The 17,599-nt window shown below is 36.8% G+C and overlaps 1 protein-coding gene and 1 long non-coding RNA gene across 3 annotated transcripts in view; one reads left to right on the top strand and one right to left on the bottom strand.

Moving 5' to 3' along the window:
* The window catches only part of LOC106057585 (mucin-5AC-like), a 52,321-nt gene that overhangs the window by 14,096 nt on the left and 20,626 nt on the right, over window positions 1–17,599 (top strand). Inside the window, exon 1 of one of the 2 annotated variants that reach the window (XM_056032052.1) lies at window positions 5,955–6,666. The exons of the other annotated variant lie outside the window; for it this stretch is intronic. The gene's annotated coding sequence lies outside the window, so the exon portion shown is untranslated. Of the gene's footprint in view, window positions 1–5,954; window positions 6,667–17,599 lie in introns of those variants that run through there. 2 annotated transcript variants of the gene reach the window in all.
* LOC129926650 (uncharacterized) lies at window positions 11,109–16,947 on the bottom strand. The gene is made up of 3 exons (XR_008778371.1): window positions 16,624–16,947; window positions 11,266–12,447; window positions 11,109–11,229 (listed from the first exon to the last, which is right to left on the bottom strand). It is a non-coding gene; the product is annotated as an uncharacterized LOC129926650 (long non-coding RNA).

Here is a 17,599-nt window from a genome sequence, read left to right as displayed (position 1 = left end):
GCAAACCAAGAATAAACTGGATAGCTACCGTCTCATCAGCCTCACTAGCTGTACTTGCAAACTGATGGAAAGAGTGGTAAACAACAGACTCTCTTGGATCCATGAGTCAAATAACCTACTCACTGAAGCCCAGTCTGGCTTTAGAAAAGGAAGATCCACAGAAGATCAAATCACACAAGAAATAGAAGACGGCTTTCAAGAAAAGAAACCAACAACGATTGTGTGGCTCGACTTAGAAAAAGCATTTGACAAAGTCTGGGAACAAGGTCTCTTACTCAAGCTAACCCAGCATCACATATCTCACAGAATGTACAACTGGATAAAGGAATCGAAAAGCATGCATGCAAGGGCAAAGAAGTCACACAGTGGGTATAAAAAATGGCATCCCCCAAGGAGGGGTCCTCTCCCCAACACTTTTCCTAATATTCATAAATGATCTAAATCAAAACCTACCAAGAAAAGTTAAAAGCAGCATGTATGCAGATGGCCTTGCCTTAATTAGCACAAAGAATATGCACGAACATCGAAAAATCGATTACAAGATGCTCTTGATAAACTCAATAAATGGTCCATCAACACAAAAAAGACAACATATTCCATCTTCTCACTGTAAACAAAACAACAAACAATAAAATTAACATTAGATAAGGAAGCTTTAGAAAAAAGAATGACAGCCCTACATATCTTGGAGTCACCTATGACCAGAGATTAACCTGGAAAAAACAAATAGATAAAACACAGAGTAAAGGCATCCAGATGCTATCTCTTATGAAAAAATTAGCTGGCACAGATTGGGGAGCTAATCACAACATCCTGAAAAAGACCTATACCAGTTACATAAGGCCTGTTCCCCTTACAGTCAGATTGTCTTTCTAACCGATACGAAAACAACCCTCCAAAGCTTGGAAAACCCAAAAGAAAAATCTTACTCTGGAATAAATGTAACCTAACACAACTACACCAAGCTGCATTAAACTTTCAACAAACATTCTTATTAGAAAAAGACATTAACCAACCAGTCGATGACCTCTGGAATTTCATTAAAAACCATCTTAAAAGCATTATAGAAAATCATATACCAACTAAATACACATCAAACAAAATAAATAAATGCTGGTTTAATAATAGACTAAAGAAGCTTTGTAAACAGAAGGAAAACCTATATAGAAAATTTAAAGAAACTAATGCAGAAAGAGTTTACAAAAAGTATATAAAAATGAAACACTTAACCCAAAAAGTAAGCAGACAGCTGCAGAGTGAATACATAAACAATGTAATATCTAAAGATAACAACAAAAACCTATGGTCATACATTAAGTCTAAGAAAATGGAAACAACAGGCGTAGCGCCATTAAAAGATGAACATAACATAATACATAATGATAATGAAACTAAAGCAAACATTCTAAACAAATACTTTGCATCAGCATTCTCAGCCCCAGGAGACAAAGACATATTACTGAATTTGAACCAAGTAGACAACATAGAAGATATAGTAGTACAAGAAAATGGAATTCAAAAACTATTAGCCAACACCAAACCAAATAAAGCTTCTGGACCTGATGGTATTCCAGCTAGATTACTCAAAGAACTAAGTAATGAGCTAGCCCCAGTGTTCAAAATACTCTTTCAGGCTTCACTTAACCAGGGCAGAGTACCAAAGGACTGGAAAGAAGCTAATGTCACCCCCCTATTTAAAAAAGGAGAAAAATCTGACCCAGGAAACTACAGACCAGTATCACTTACCAGCATCACATGTAAAATCCTAGAACACATAATATGTAGCAACATCATAAACCACTTAGACAAACATAATGTCCTCACACCATACCAACATGGCTTTAGGAAATATAGATCATGTGAAACACAACTAATAGGACTAATTGATGATTTTTCAAAAGGTTTAGATAATAGTGAACAAATAGATGCTATCTTACTAGATTTTTCTAAGGCTTTTGACAAAGTTCACCACCATAGTTTGCTTAAAAAATTAAAATATTTCGGCATTAATGGTCCACTGCATCAGTGGATTAAAGACTTTCTGATAGGGAGAGAACAAACTGTAATAATAAATGGCTCTAAATCAACACCGATAACAGTAAACTCAGGTGTACCTCAAGGAACAGTCTTGGGTCCACTACTATTTTTAATTTACATAAATGATTTACCAAATTGCATTACTTCAGGAACAAAAGTCAGATTATTTGCAGACGATTGCATAATATATAGAACAATAAAAACAACACAAGACACAGATATTTTACAAAGAGAATTAGATGAATTACAGAAATGGGAATCAAATTGGAGCATGTCTTTCCACCCAGAAAAATGTCAGTTGTTAAGAGTAACAAAAAAACTAAAACAAATTAATTCCACTTATCTTATTCATGGCAAACCAGTAACACAGACTAAAAACGCAAAATACCTAGGTGTTATAATAAATGAAAAACTGTCATGGAATCCACATATTGATGAAACTACAAAAAAATCAAACAAAGCATTAGGATTTATTAAAAGAAATTTCTATAAATCAAATAAGAAAATAAAACTAAAATGTTATTTAACCTTGGTTAGGCCGATAATAGAATATGCATCCTCTGTTTGGGACCCCTCAACTCAAGAAAACATTAAGAAACTAGAACAGACACAAAATAGAGCAGTGCGATTCATAACAAACGAATATTCACATTTGACTAGAGTAACACCTTTAGTAAAATCACTAAATTTAGAAAGCCTTCAGGACAGAAGGCTCAAAAGTAAAGTAGCAATAATACATAAAACACTGAACCATAATCTTCAAATACAAAAACAAAATTTAATAAAATACTCTGAAAGACACAAAGATAAAGGCACATTCCTCCTCCCATATGCTAGGACAAATTTGTACAAATACTCCTTCTTCCCTAGTGCTATTAGAGCATGGAATGGGTTGCCTGAGCTAGCCAGGAAAACCAGTGACTTGGCAGAATTTAAGTCATTGGTTAATATGCATGACTAAATGCATGACGCGTAGGACGTAATCATCTTCTTTTTTGAAGTAACGTCTGTATTATATAAGATAAGATAAGAAACTCTGATTTCTCTTATTTAAAACGATTCAGGACAGCACTTACAAAGCTCAACAACAACAGCATAAAAACTGTTATTCAATGGATATCAGCTCAAATAGAACTAGAAGGGAATGAGAAGGCTGACACACTCGCCAAGAGTGGGAGAACAAACTCACACAAAAAACATACATTGCACTCTATCCAGAAGAATGAAGAAACTAATAGTAAATCCTATACTCTTAAGCGAGCAATTCTTGTATGTATGTATGTATGTATATATATTTATATGTATATATATATATATATAAATTTTATTTCGAAAACGGCTCTAACGGATCAATAGACCTAATTAAACATTTGCGCACCATCTTACTGTAGATTGATTTATTATAGAACTATGAAAGAAAAGTAATGAAATTAAATGTGCCAATATATGATTAGTTATTTTGTTTTAAGTGCTTAATAAGTTGTTTACACTTTAATTGTGTAGAGCGGTGTAGATACCTTTTACATTGTTGTTTATTTTGCTGGTGACCTCCAGCTGTCTCGTTCTGAGGTTGCATGCAACCATTTGCTCTCTTCTGTGTCAGCTAAGTCCAGTTTGCGCCATAAGCTGGTCTTTTAAGGGTTTCGGTGTTACGTCGACCACTTTTTAGCTCACCAAAAAAGACTGCCTTTGGCATGCGTTCGTCTGAGATTCGTCTCCCATACAGGATACTGCTCTGTCCAGCGTAACTGTCGGACTTAAAGAATTCCCTCTATACAAAGGCCGCGGATACACATTTGAGACCAAAAGAAAATTTGCTGCCGAGGACAGACGCAGACGCTAAAAGAAAATCTTAATCGAGCACCGCGGACAATGGTTATGCTTGCCCTGGATGTGGCAAGATATGCAGGTCACAGCTGCAATCCTCATTAATTTTCGGACTCTAAGACAAGCCTTATTATTATTATTATTTTGCTGGTGAATTATTACCATGTGTTCATGCTTCAGTGTCTACCTCTCCTGTACCAAAACAAAGGAAATGGTCATAACACAACTTCTCTACGCCTTACTTGCTCACACTAAACATGATATCCATCTAGCGGTCAACCAGTTTGCGTACACTGCAGCCTCTTTTGATTTAACTATAAACCTCGGTAAAAAGCTTGGAGTTAGGGCCAGGAGAGATCTGAATGGATGGATGTGTAAAAGCAGGCCATAGCACCACTAGGATGGATGGATGGCAAAAGCCGGTATGAACTTCCTATAGTCCGACAGTCAGGCTGGGCAGGGCACGTATCCCGTATGGGTAACGAGCATATTGTTTGGCGTAACAGAGGTGCCCCACGGAAACGTTTCTTTAGAAACTAATGCCATGATTTAAGTCTAATAAGAAAAAATGCGCCATTTTACTTTGTCACTAAGTGCATGTTTTACCCTATAACGTAGAGAAGTTACATTGCAAAGACTTTCTTCCAAGCCAATAATAGTAAGCCTACAATAGTTTTACGCAAAAGATGGATTGTAAAACTATAAGACGGACGTGAGCTGTAGTTTGTCTAGACTATAGGAGGACTTAAAAGACTTTAAATTTAATCGACATGTACAATTAGGCCTACAATTAGAACTAACAGAACACTAAAACAACTCTTCAGATTAGTAGTCTTTATCCGATCGCTCATTTTCGTAATTACAAGAATATTCCCAAAATGACTTCGGGTATATAACCTTCCGAAATTATTTAACAGAGCGAGGTTCGGCCACCTGGTACAAAAATATTCTCAAAATGACTTCGGGTATATATCCTTTCTTGACAAATTATTCATCCGAGCGAGGCTCGGTCACCTGATATTAAAATAAATGAGAAATGGACAAGTTCTCACCCAAATCACAAGAAAAATGATGCCGATTATAAGCTATCAAAACAAGATCAACGTCTAATCTTTCTTACTCAGTGAGTGTCCATTAAGGGTCGAGCTTGCGCCCTATTATGACCCTTTACCAACGGGAAGTATTTTATAAAGATGCCGAGAGTGACGGATGACTCTTCACTGATCTCTCAGCCCGAGATTTCTTCATCATCTACATTCTAGAGGATAATTAAATTGCATCCTTTGTTACAAGTCACGACTCCTTGTGTCAAACCTGGGTACCCCGATCCCAGCGAGACTGGAGGCCGAGCCCGCCTAGGATTTCTTCATATTCCTATAATGTACCACCACAAACCGTAAGAGAGCATTCACCAAAGCGTGTGGCCCCCGTGAGGAACGGCGTGGCCAATTAGATGGACTAGAGGAGCCATTCTTTCTTCCCTTCTCCCCAAAAAATTGGTTTACTTTGAACAGGATACTGGACGCAATGGGGAGTCAGCCTGTTAATCAGCCATTTTTTTATCACTTTCATCTCTCGACAACGTCTTTGTCTGGCGCATTTCTAGCCAACACTGTCCGTAAAACAAATCTCAATGTTGTGAATCCTTTTAAATTATCAATTATATATTTAAATGATAAGAATTTATTGTAGGCCCTATATCAATAAGATAGTAGCTTCCATATTTCGATTCGCTTTTTTTTCATTTTCTCAATCCCTTTTAGATATCTTTTTTTAACAATACCATACAACAGACATTGTAGGTTAAAATTATAAATCGAACATAAGAACAGTAACCAAACAAAACAAAAACAAAAAAAAACACGTGTTCAGCATGAATGACGTCATTTCAGATCTCGTTCAATCTCGAAACTCCCGTCACTTGGCTACTCTGAACACAATTCAACACGCTGCGAGCCAATTGTGGCATCCCTAATCGTGTAACATCAAACTGAACTATTGAGAGGCAAGGTGCGCGTGCAGGAGATCAAGCACTTCTCACGAGACGAGAAGAAACATGACGACGATTTCAAAAAAAAAAAAAGCAGCAACAAAAAAATAAATTTATAAGATTTTGCGACGTAGGACTTGGGCTTACCCACTAACACCCATTCATGTTTGTTGTAGTGTTCTAGCTTTAGAAATATATATCTATAAATGAAATTCATGCCAAATTTCATCTTTTATAATTAAATCCACACGTGGCTACGGAAAAAAAATAAAAAAAATAAAGCCAAAATAAAATAAAACCAACCGTAAGATTTTTTAAAAAAAATTCAAACGCATGTAAAGATGGCCCGATTCACACGCGCGTGCTTTGCTGAGTACCTGTCTGTGAAATTAGGAAGGGAGGGGAGAGTGGTAGGGCGCGATGGGGGAGCCTTACTCCTATTTATATCTCTGTATATACATAGCTTATGAGTGTGTGGGAGAAGGCAGAGTAAATAGTTAGATAGACCTGGTCTCGTCAGCTACGGAATCGGGCTTACCCGTTGGAGAAGGCAGTTCGTTACAGCGCGTTGAAACATGGTTCTGGCCTAAACAGTCTTAAAATTTCAAATTTGTTTGTGAATGTGATAGGAGAATTAGGCAAGAATGAGTGAGCATTAGGCAAGGAAGAATGAGCATATTTTAGAAGCTAATTTTCCTACAGAATGAGGCCGGTGATATAAAGGTGAAAGGTCACAAATCAAGGGAGATAACTTTTATATGTATTTGTGTTTCGAGGGCATCCACCTGACAAAGAGGCTTAATCAAGAGCAGGTAAGAGGTTTATTAATTTGTTGACATAAGAGGCCCAATGACTTCTGCTACCTATATTCATGTCAAATTTTCTTCTCTCTCTCTTTCTCTCTCTCTCTCTCTCTCTCTTTTCCATCTTCTCTGAACTTCTTATTGCTTCAGCTCTTAGCTTCATAGTTGTATTGACAAGTATTTACATTACAGTCCGAATGCTACATACACTTTGAAGCTTCTATATGCCGTGTGTAGATGTTGTCCAATAGTTCCGTTGAGAGATTGTAATGAAGTTATAGTCTGATAAAACCTATCGGCTCTTTGTATCGGCTCTGTTAAGATCCTCGGTGACAACGGCAAGCATCATGAAGGTTGAGGTATATAAGATGCCCTTTTATGGGAATCTGGACACTCGGATGGTTCGCTCGCCTAGTCCTGTGTTGTTTACAGGCGAGTTGTTGAGTCTCAGTGTCTATGGTTCGTGCATTGGTCAGGACTGTCCATGTTGTCTCTATATTTGAATCCACTTTGCTCTGCCTTATAAATGGTCTCATTCAGATGGCACCTCTCCAGCACCCTTGTTAAATATACAGGAGAATCTCGTTTTAAATATAACTTGATATTCGATAGTAAAATGTTATATCTAATTATCGTATTCTAAACCCGTATCTGTGGTCACGTGGATTTGACTTGATAGATAGCAATTCTAAATACTTAACAATAGCATCCAGTACAGGAATACTTTTTTTCAGAACAAAAATATACAGTAGAATCGCGTTTTAAATATAACTTGCAAGACAGTTAAAGAGCTACCATATTTGAGACCCAAATAAAAGATTTTATTGAAGACACGCGCAGAAAAAAAGAAAACGGAAATAGGCCGCGGCGGACAACGGCTTTGTCTGCGTGAGTTGCGGAAAAATATGCAGTTCGCAACTAGGTTTGTGTTGTCATGTGAAACACTGCACTCCTCCTTAATCTTCGGAATATTATTATTCTCAGACAAAAAGTCTACATATATTTGTACCCGTTTATTTTTCTCTTCTATAATGTGAACGATCCTCCAAAAGGGAATTCTCCGTCTCTTCAATATCACTCCATACTCATTACGGGAGGTCGAGGAGCTTTTTTTTACAACTAACTTCACTGGTTCGAGTCCTTGTATGTATTTATCTCTCGTGTTTTGAATTCTGGAGCTATTAAGCTCATCCATCTTCGAATTGGGACTCGTGGTTGGGTCATACTGACCTAGACTAGGGAGAACTTCAACATTATCTGAACAGTCTCGTTGAACGTTTATCATTCACATTTATAGCGACATTAATTTATCACAAAGTTGTTACAGTAAGTGATATATAGTGGCTACATTAACTAACTTTTAAATATTATGCCTATTAGTTTTGTGTGCTCTGTCCGTCCGTCCCGTTTAGATCTCGTAAACTAGAAAAGATAGTGAAAATACGACATCATAACATTTTAGACCATTCAAAGTTGTGATGCAAAGGCTACTTTTTCTTTTCTGAAAGAGAAAGTTTAATTTTTTAAATCAACTATGCAAGCAGTTTTTTTCATAAAAATACAACATTTTTACAACCATTCACTATTAATGGTAATATGCACGGGAGGCTATTAAGTAAGGAGATGACATTTTACCATTTCTGTAACACATTTATGCCAACGGTTTTAGATTTTTAGAAAAAAAATCTACTTAATATGCATATAAGTGGAACATAATTTAAAACAACAATTAGTAAGTAGTTTTTCATATCATCGCTTGAACTGCAGCATACAGTCCCGTATATGGGAAACTTAACTAAAGGATTTTTTTTATTTTACGGGAATGTTCTTTTTTCTTGAGACTTTGAATAAGAGATTGATCCTTTACAAAACAATTAGATCAATTAGATATTCATTATAAGACATCAGTTAGGCCAGGTTCACATGTAACTTCACATTCACTTTCACCTATCCCTTGGTCTGCTGGACCGCTGGGGCACCACACAGAATCTGTCAACCATCTTTCTCCATTCTTCTCTGTCATTTGCCTTTGATAGAATTTCATTATAATATTCTTTCTGAAAATATTGAAACCTGCCTTTTTACCTGCCTGAGTGGACCCCTTGGGGGGGCCGATTTCGAGTTTGTGCTTCCACACAAACTTTGTAACCTTGTTGTTTTTTTTAAAACGTTTTTTCTCCTACTTCCCGTTCTCGGATTCAATTAAATTTTTACACAATTATTGCCCATGACGACACACGAATCAATCAAAAACTTAAACTAACTAATTATTGAATTAATTAGTTTTGATCAATTAATTTTGTTTGATATGGAAATAAGGAAGGAAATCTTGAGAACTATGGAAGTAATTGGGCAGTTTTTACCCTTATATATATATATAACTTTTGTGTGCATGTTTCCTGTCCTAGAATGTATGGTGAAAACATTTTTTTTGATCGTAATACTCAGGCTGTGAATAAAGTTTGTTTACACAGCACAAACACACCCATGAGAGTCACACAAAACGTACCCAAAACATCAACGTAGCAGCCACGCCCACGTTTAATTACTTATAGAATCCAATCAAATATTTCTTCACTGATGATAAAACAGCAGAGCATTAAATCACTTGTGGTCCAGTCAGGATTGAATGTCGAGCAGGGCAGTTGGGGCTACTGCCTTGAGGCATCCACAAGAAAGGGGCCTCCACAAACGAGATTTTAATTGTCCCAAAAGTTTGACGTTTCAGAAACTTGTAAGTTCTTGTTGTTGGGGTTTTTTTTGTTGTTTTTTTTTGAATATTTTTTTAGCATTTTTACCGACACTACTTTAAATCTTACTCTTTTTTTTTAAACTAAAAAATGCAATAAAAGATTTTGTTTAAGCAGGAAAATAGATGAAATTTACAAGTACTTTATTTTATTCTTCTAAAATATGGCATGCATTTAGATATATGATTTATTATTAATAATGGATTGAAAATACTCAGAAAGACACTAAGATAAAGGCATATTCCTCGTCCCATATGCTAGGACAGATTTGTACAGATGCTCCTTCTTCCCCAGTGCTATTAGAGCATGGAATGGGTTGCCTGAGCTAGCCAGGAAAACCAGTGACTTGACAGAATTTAAGTCATTGGTTAATATGCATGACTAAATGCATGACGCGTAGGACGTAATCATCTTCTTTTTTGAAGTAACGTCTGTATTATATAAGATAAGATAAGATAATGGAATTTTATTAATCTTTCGAAAAATTGTAGAGGCCTCAACAAAAAATTCTGCCCCTGGTCTCCACGTACTTCAATCCGGCCCTGACTGTGGAGTACAGCTAAGACATGGTCTAGCGGTCATAGGTCTTCGTTTGCATTCAATATTCCTTTTTATCGAGATCGTTATAAGAACAATATTTAACTATAAGAAGATGTTTAGATTTCGTTTCACAGCGTTAATTACAGTACATTATTGTGTATCGCCTACACATTTTCATGTTCAAACTGTTTAACACTAAGACTAAGACTGTTTTACTGATCCTTATGAAAATGTGTTGTAATTACAAGGACTCTTAATAGGACACTTCCCATTAACATTGCATGCACAGATTTCAAATGAAGATTTTCACGATAAACTAATCAATGTCAAGGACGCTTCACTGTTGCCAACTAGATCAATTAGACTAATAAATTATTAGTCCAATAAATTAGTCCAATAAATTAGTCCAGTAAAGTAAAATACCTCCAATGTAATATACTTCTGGCAAAGTCTTTTATTTGACGGTCTAAATCTCTCTTGATCTTGCCCCTCACTTTGCTTATCTTTTTAAAAGCAGTACCGCTTCCTCTTTCTCTCTCTCTCTCTCTCTCTCCTTTCACTATTTTTTTTTTTACTTTCTTACATGTATTTCTTCGCCTATTCTCTCTCTCTCTCTTCCCCCTCTCTCTTCCTACAATATTTCATTCCTCTGCTCTTTATTCCCCACATTCTCTTATCAAACTTTCTATTCATCTCCTCCCTCATCTCTCGTCATATCTCTTTGAATCGTGTTTCTTCTATTTTTTTAATTCTCTTCTCTCTTTCCTCTCTCTTCTTTGCCTCTTCCTCTCTCTCTCTCTCTCTATCTTTCCATCTTCCAAGTCACTAATTCGCACCCAGCAGTCATACACACACATCCATTTATATCTCCACCTGATGACACCTGATCCCTTGTTCTATCACCTCTCCCAGAGGTCTAACATCTAGATCTATTTCTGGTTCCAGTCCAACAGGTAGCATTGAAAACAAAAGAGTGCCTAACAAGCACTTTTGTACAACTGGTTTATTTCCTAACTAGTTTCTACAACACAGCTACATAAAATTATTGCATTTATCTAGTCAAACAGGCAGTAGACATTTATTGTTGCTATATGTTCTAATAATATAGTAAACTATTAAATAAAAGAGTTGATTACCTCTTTTAGACCTTGCGATCTATAGGTTAATGATGTCACCTGTTTATACAGCCGATGGTCTACGAGGAGGTCATGTGTCCAGTACAACCTCGAGCTCTATCAACTGAGCTTAAAGTGCCTTACTAAGTAAAGTACCCCTTTCAGACCTTGCGATCTATCTAAGTAAAGTACCCCTTTCACACCTTGCGATCTATGGGGCAGATAATGTAAAAGTCATATATTTCTGTGGCAACAGTTAACGAGGGTGTATGTGGCCAGCACAACGACCAACCACCTTGATTTTTCCCAACTTATGTCAGGTACCCATTACAGATTGGTGGAATCAGAGGGGCCTTAAAATCTTGAAATTCAAAATCCCAGTCTTTACTAGGATTCGAACCCGGAACCATCGGTTCGAAAGCCAATCGCTTTACGACTTAGCCATTCCTAACCTGCCTTACTACTATGTGCGAAATTTCAGTTCAAATAAATTATTCCATTTGTTGCTTTACGACCAATTTTTACATGCTACTTATCTTACATTATGAAGATAGTGTGAATAATAATAATAATAAAATAAACTATACATATAAATGTATTTACTTAAAAGATTATACAAGCAATAATTTGTATTAATGTTTAAAAATATATGAAAAAATAATGTATTTTCGATATAAATGTATCAAAAGAGATTATATTTACGCTATATACCTAGGAGGCTCGGAAGAAACCCAAATTATGATACAAACTTTTATATTTTGATCGCTGAAGATAGCTGATAAGAATATGTAAATTATAACAATAAAGGGAAACTACGCCCGTAATAAAATGAATTCCTGGAACGACGTGTGTATTAAGAGTGATCTGCTCTTGACTTTTTTTAAGCGTTACCTAGACAACGGTAGACTAAAACACTGCGGGATTCGGATGCGATGGTTTTGGGAAAGAATACTCCCAACAGGTCGACATATCCTAGCTTTTGGTTTCGGAGAAGTACTCTATTTGCCATGTGGGCGCTGCGGGGGCGTGAATACTATCACAATAGAAATGTCATTAAAGGTAAATGCCATCCTGTGGTGAAATGGCGCAGATGATCCGTCTGTCCACAGACCTTAGCCACAGAATATCTGAATAACTCCTCCGACCCGGCCTTTAGATGCCCAGCTTTTTTTTTTCAAACCAAAGGTTTGAATAACGTTTTGAAAGAGGTTTGAATAGCAAAGTGGTGTTCTCCGAAACCAGTGATCAGGTAGGTAGTGGCTGAAGACGTCAGGAGAGGGTCTGTTGATGCTGATGTTGCTACCTGTTGGCACATCTAGGTCACTGCATGACTCATCTCAGTACAAATTGGAGCACTTGATACTATCTGCTTCCCATATCAGCAACTACAAAACAAATAGAACGTCTACTGTGTAGAGGCGAAGTAAAACAACCTGTGTGTGTGAGATTAACAAACAACGTGTGTGTGAGAGAGAGAGAGAGTAACAAACAACATCTGTGTGTGAGAGAGAGTAACAAACTACGTGAGTGTGTCAGAGTAACAAACAACCTGTGTGTCAGAGTAACAAATAACGTGTGTGTGTCAGAGTAACAAACAACGTAAGTGTGTCAGAGTAACAAATAACGTGTGTGTGTCAGAGTAACAAATAACGTGTGTGTGTCAGAGTAACAAATAACGTGTGTGTGTCAGAGTAAAAAACAACGTAAGTGTGTCAGAGTAACAAACAACGTGAATGTGTCAGAGTAACAAACAACGTGAATGTGTCAGAGTAACAAACAACGTGAATGTGTCAGAGTAACAAACGACGTGTGTGTGTCAGAGTAACAAACAACGTGTGTGTGTGTGAGAGAGAGAGTAACAAACAACGTGAGTGTGTCAGAGTAACAAACGACGTGTGTGTGTGTGTGAGAGAGAGAGTAACAAACAACGTGTGTGTGTCAGAGTAACAAACGACGTGAATGTGTCAGAGTAACATACGACGTGAGTGTGTCAGAGTAACAAACGACGTGAATGTGTCAGAGTAACATACGACGTGTGTGTGTCAGAGTAACAAACAACGTGTGTGTGTGTGAGAGAGAGTAGCAAACTTCGTGAGTGTGTCAGAGTAACAAACGACGTGTGTGTGTCAGAGTAACAAACAACGTGTGTGTGTGTGAGAAAGAGTAACAAACTTCGTGAGTGTGTCAGAGTAACAAACGATGTGTGTGTGTCAGAGTAACAAACAACGTGTGTGTGTGTGAGAGAGAGTAACAAACTTCGTGAGTGTGTCAGAGTAACAAACGACGTGAATGTGTCAGAGTAACAAACAACGTGAATGTGTCAGAGTAACAAACAACGTGTGTGTGTGTGAGAGAGAGAGAGAGTAACAAACAACGTGAGTGTGTCAGAGTAACAAACAACCTGTGTGTCAGAGTAACAAATAACGTGTGTGTTTCAGAGTAACAAACAACGTGTGTCAGAGTAACAAACAACGTGTGTCAGAGTAACAAACAACGTGTGTGTGTCAGAGTAGCATGGATCTGTGTGTTAGAGTAACAAATAACGTGTGTGTGTCAGAGTAACAAACAACGTGTGTGTGTGAGAGAGAGTAACAAACAACGTGTGTGTGAGAGAGAGAGAAACAAACAACGTGAGTGTGTCAGAGTAACAAACAACCTGTGTGTGAGAGTAACAAACAACGTGTGTGTGTGTGAGAGAGAGTAACAAACAACGTGAGTGTGTCAGAGTAACAAACAACCTGTGTGTCAGAGTAACAAACAACAGCTTGTGTATGTGAGAGTAACAAACAACGTGTGTGTGGGTGAGAGAGAGAGAAAGTAACAATGTATATCTGAGAGAGAGAGAGAGAGTAACAACGTGTGCGTGTGAGATTAACAAACAGCTTATGTGTGTGAGAGTAATAAACAACGTATGTGTGTAACAAACAACGTGTGTGTGAGAGTAACAATGTGTGTGAGTGTGAAAGTAACAAACAAGGTGGGTGTGAGTATGAGAGAAAAAGAGAGTAGGCCTAATAACGTGTGTGTGTCGTAGCAGCCATGGAGAGAAGGGGCTCATTGCGCCTGGGTCCACAACCAATAATAGCTAAAAGGGCTCTTGTGAAGGTATTTTTTTTTTTAATGTATTGACTGTAAAAATGTGAATGTTTCATAATCGTACAGAATATTTTCATCTGATCTATTTTTCAAAGAGAAAAATAACAACGCGGTGTAAATCTAATACTGGAATTTGAAATATTTTTTTATAATAATAATAATGATATCAACAGAGGGGATAGTGACAAATAACTTCGAAGACACATTCGGAGATCCAAGCATTCTTAAGAAGATCGTATCTACCTGCAGTACTGCTACAGATCACCAGAAATTTTCTCAGTGGACTCTGTTAAGGGAGCTACAATGAATTCTCCTTTAATCGAAGCTTGACTCTGGCAGTGCCAGAATAATGAAGTTAATTCATTTCTACAATAATGATGAAAACAATAATAAGGCTTTGACACATGATCAAGAAAGATACGCCTTCTTACTACAAATCTTCACAACAAGCGGTCCTAGAATAAACCGATTACCTTTTAGACTGGGACAGAACCTTTTATAACTGACTAGTGGAGTTTAATCACCCAAATTTACTGTTTATCGACAAGAAAGAAAAATCTTCAATCAACAATGACATCGCTGTTCCACTATGCCACAATATAAGGAAAATTGGAATTGAAAAACGAAGTAAATATTAAAAACCTAAGTTAAGTGACTAGGAAGCTATCTCCAATAACAATGAACCCCGTTGTTATAGAAACCGAAGGAATAATGACAACTGACTTCGCAGACAGACATTGTTAAGGGCGCTTATGAATTTTGTTTTACGAAACTCGACTCTGGCAGGGCCAGAGAATGAAAAACTATTCATTTTAAGAATAATAAAAATAATAATAAATATGTAAACAAAACAAAAAGTTCTCTACTAGATAACGTTGTTTGTTTGTTTTGTTTTTATTTAATTGTTTTTTCTTTCTTATTATGGCTTTATTAGACTAGTTAAGATACATGAATTTATGTTCCGAGTACACATTTAATGTAAATCTATTGTTTGTTTATCACATGACATATGGTGTTTCGGTTATTTCGTTGGATATATGTGCTAATTGCACATCATTCTTCGAAGTATTAACCGTTAATTCCTTTAGGAAGCACAACACAAGATAGTCAAGATTCCACTTCATTTCTAACAATGATTGTTCCAATTATTCAAAAATACGTTAGAAACTGTGGTCGGGTTACAATTAACTTCTATTGAGTACGATAAACAACAAAGCGTCAGAGAAAGACATCATCTTTAAAGTAATCATGAGACAACACACTTTCTACACATTCAGAATATCTGACTAGGAATCCTAGCAAGTTATATGGTTGACCAACTGGATGGAAACTCAATTCGTTATGTAGGCCATCTTTAAGTTGTCGACAAAAAAACATAGGTTCGGACAGTCTCAACCTAGTTTGCTACTTAATTATTTGTCTTTAATGTATCTCCATATCTGAATGTCGCCCAGTCTGCCCGTCTGCCTTTCGTGGGCCTACCTTGCTATTTCAAGCAGCGCCACCCAGCTCTGCCTGACTATGTAACACACAAAAACAACAACATAAGTTATAACTAGCTATTTATTTCTGTTTCTGTCATCGTTTGAATTATTATTTCAAGATCAAGCGATGCTGATTTAAAAAAAAAAAAAGATAGAGGGGGGAAGGGACGGAGGGAATGTTTGAGGGGGGGGGGCACCTATCACGATTCAGTCTTCTTGTACCGTGAAAACCTGGCGTCATTCTCTGCCTTGCCTACCACCTTGATAGGGATCTCTATATAGATTATAGACCTTGCTTGTCTACTCCTCCTGGAACTTAAACACAACGGTATCACTATAGAGGATGCTGAGATATTTTTATTCTTTTTATGCTTTTTTTTTAAACCGAGGCCGTCTTTTGCCGAGTCGGTTCAAAACCGAAATGAATGGAGACAGTCCGTCTCGCACGGGTCAACTGGGGTGCGCACATTTGCTCGCGATTAAAAGGGCGACGTCAGAATATACGTACCGAAGGCTTGTATTGTTAAGGTAGAAAGGAAAAGAGAAGAGGAGGTGCTGAGGGTGGGGTGCGACACACAGGTACACCCACACTTGTTAAGTCTGTGTTTGTTTTTATCTAAGAATCAAACTGCTGCCAATTTACAAGATTTTTTTTAATTCTTTCTTGAAGTACTAGAGTTGGCAGGTAACAGACACTGTTTCCAGACGAGGGAAAAAAAAGACGAGGAAAACAGAATTAAATGACGTCATTTCTAAGGAAATTTTCACTTTCGTTGAACTGACATAAGAAAAGAAAACAACAAAAGACTGAGAGTGTCTGGTGTGACCTGGGCTCCTGTACAGTGTGCATGAGTGTACGGGAATAGATGCTCGGTGGTAGAGACGCGAACGTAACTATGTGTGTGAGAAATAAGATCAAAACATATTTGAAAGATAGTGGAGATTTTTTCGAATGTAGCATATTGCCATCATAGATCTTACCTCCGTTGATTGTAGCGAAGTTGTAGTTTTACTTTTTTTTTACACAATTTACACATCTTAATACATCTTATACATATAATATTTTGTACACATTTAAAACATTTAGCACATCTTATGCATTTAACACATCTTGCACATTTAACCCTTCTTACATTTTAACCCATTTAACGCAATAGTAGAGTCTTCTTGAAAATTTACCCATCATGCACATTCACAATTACTTAAGTCTAGAGTATATCACACATCTAATACGTCTTTCACATTTCACTCGTCTCTAATTTGAATAAACAAAACAAAATGCAGGTAGGATTATTTAAATACAGCACGTAATATTAACTAATAGCAACCAATAGATATCAACTAATATCTTACTGATAAGTGTGTTTTTCTGTCAGCCATTGCTGTTAGTTGGACACATAGATGATGCTGTCATTAGATCAAATACCTTTATTAAGTATTAATGGTGGCTGTGTAATTAGTGCTCGCAAGAGGTATCTCTCTGTAGTGATTGATCTGAAATAATGGCCAACAAATAATAAATTTGATTAATTCTGAAGTAAATATTATTTCTGTCTAGTAAAACACAAAGTAAAGTATCTATTGGTACTGTGTATTGGGAATTTATATTTTTTTTTTAGATTTTAAACAATTTTGTTATTATAATTTTCTTAAACTACACAAATTGAAAAAATAAATTTTTAGGAGATTGATCTAAATCTGCAACAGAGTATCAATATGGTCACAATTATAGTTCTTATTTCACGCGACTTGATGCTCTTCGAAATTTAGACAGTTGAGAAAAAGAGGCACTGGCTAGATCCACATGAAGAGCAAACATAAAGGAAAGGTCCTTGATTGCAGATGGCATACACACCAGCACCAGAAGTATAAAGAATGGTGAAAGTGCTACATTGTTTGGTGATTACAGATGCCCAACCTGAGACAGCAGTTCGAAGATTTAGCCTCTAGACACACG

Source organism: Biomphalaria glabrata, chromosome 6, assembly GCF_947242115.1.
Source record: "Biomphalaria glabrata chromosome 6, xgBioGlab47.1, whole genome shotgun sequence".
Taxonomy (NCBI): domain Eukaryota; kingdom Metazoa; phylum Mollusca; class Gastropoda; family Planorbidae; genus Biomphalaria; species Biomphalaria glabrata.
This window is presented reverse-complemented; position numbering and strand designations above follow the sequence as displayed.